This window comes from Dendrobium catenatum, unplaced genomic scaffold (genome assembly GCF_001605985.2).
Source record: "Dendrobium catenatum unplaced genomic scaffold, ASM160598v2 fragScaff_scaffold_414, whole genome shotgun sequence".
Lineage (NCBI taxonomy): Eukaryota > Viridiplantae > Streptophyta > Magnoliopsida > Asparagales > Orchidaceae > Dendrobium > Dendrobium catenatum.
The window spans coordinates 2,498,372-2,500,166 of NW_021318876.1; positions in this window are offsets into that span (position 1 = coordinate 2,498,372).

Consider the following 1,795-nt stretch of genomic DNA (forward strand, 5'->3'; position numbering starts at 1 on the left):
TTAGGTTATGTTTCTTCCTTTTCTTAAAATTAGACGTGCTAGTGGTGGATAATGCCCTTCGTGGCACCATCCTAGTTTAACCCAGTTTTCTTTTCCTTTAGGTTAGGATTCTTCCTTTCTGTAGGATTAGACGTTCTAGTCGTGCACAACATCTTTCGTGACACCATACTAGTTTAATCCAGTTTTCTTTTCATTTAGGTTAGAATTCTTCCTTTCCTTAGGATTAGATGTGCTAGTGGTGGATAATGCACTTTCTGACATCATACTAGTTTAATATAGATTTCCTTTTATTTTAAGTTATGACTCTTTATTTTTTTAGGATTAGATGTGCTAAAGGTTGATAACGTCCTTCGTGGCACCATCCTAGTTTAATCCAATTTTCTTTTGCATTATATTAGGATTTTTCCTTTTCATAAGATTAGACATGCTTGTGGTGGAAAATGACCTTCGTTGCACTATCCTTATTTAATCTAGTCTTCTTTTCCTTTAGGTTAGGATTTTTTGCATTTATTAGGATTAAAGGCGCTTGTGGGGGATAACGTCCTTCGAGGCGCCATCCTAGTTTAATCAAATTTTCTTTTCATTTTGATTAGAATTTTTTGTAATTTTAGTATCAATAGACCTGGTGAGGGGATTGTGACTTTGGGTTATAAAGTCATTAATAAGAGTACACGTTTTAGATATCTTGGATCTATTGTTCAGAGTGATGGTGAAATAGATGGGGATATTATCAGCATAATTCAAGTTGGATAGTTGAAGTGGAGGAATACATCGGGATTGTTGTGATCAAGAAAACTAAAGGGAAAATTTTATAAGATGGTAGTGAGGACTGCAATGCTTTATGATTCTGAATGTTGTCCATTAAAAGAGAAGCATAATATTAAGTTAAGTGTGGCAGAGATGAAGATGCTCAAGTGGATGAGTGACTTTACCCTTAGAGATAGGATACGAAATGAGCATATACATGAAAAGGTTGGAGTAGCTCCATTAGAAGATAAGATTAGAGGGAGTCGCCTTAGATGGTTTGGTCACATAAAACGGCGGCCTTCCGATGACCCAGTTAGGAGAGTATAGGTATTATATTTGACTTATGTTAATAAAGGTAGAGGTAGACCTAAAAAGACTTGGTTAGAAAATATTAGGAATGACCTTTCTTTATTAGATTTAAATGAGAATTTGACTTTTAATAGCACACAATGGAGAAAAAATGATTCATGTAGCCTACCCCACGTAGTGGGATAAAGGCTTGATGTTGTTGTTGTTTGGTTATAATTTTTCCTTAGGATTAGATGTGCTAGAGTTGGATGACATCCTTCGTGGCACTATCAAAGTTTAAAACTAGTATTCTTTCCCTCTAGGTTAGAATTCTTCTTTTCCGTAGTATTAGAGGTGCTAGTCGTGGATAGTGCTCTTTGTGGCACCATCCTAGTTTAATCCAGTTTTCCTTTAGGTTATGATTCATTCTTTTCGTAGGATTAGACATTTTAGTCGTGTACAACACCCACTATATTAGTTAAATCTAGTTTTCTTTTCATTTAAGGTAGGATTCTTCCTTTTCATAGGATTTGATATGCTAGTGGTAGACAATGCCCTTAGTGGAACAATCCTAGTTTAATTCAAATTTTTTTTTTAAGTTATGATTCATACTTTACTTAGGATTAGATGAGCTAGGGTTCGATAACGCGCTTTGTGGCATTATCCTCGTTTAATCTAATTTTTTTTAGGTTATGATTTTTCCTTTGTGGCATAATACCGAAATTAGAGAAGCTTTAAAGAAAATGAAGGGTGGAAAAGC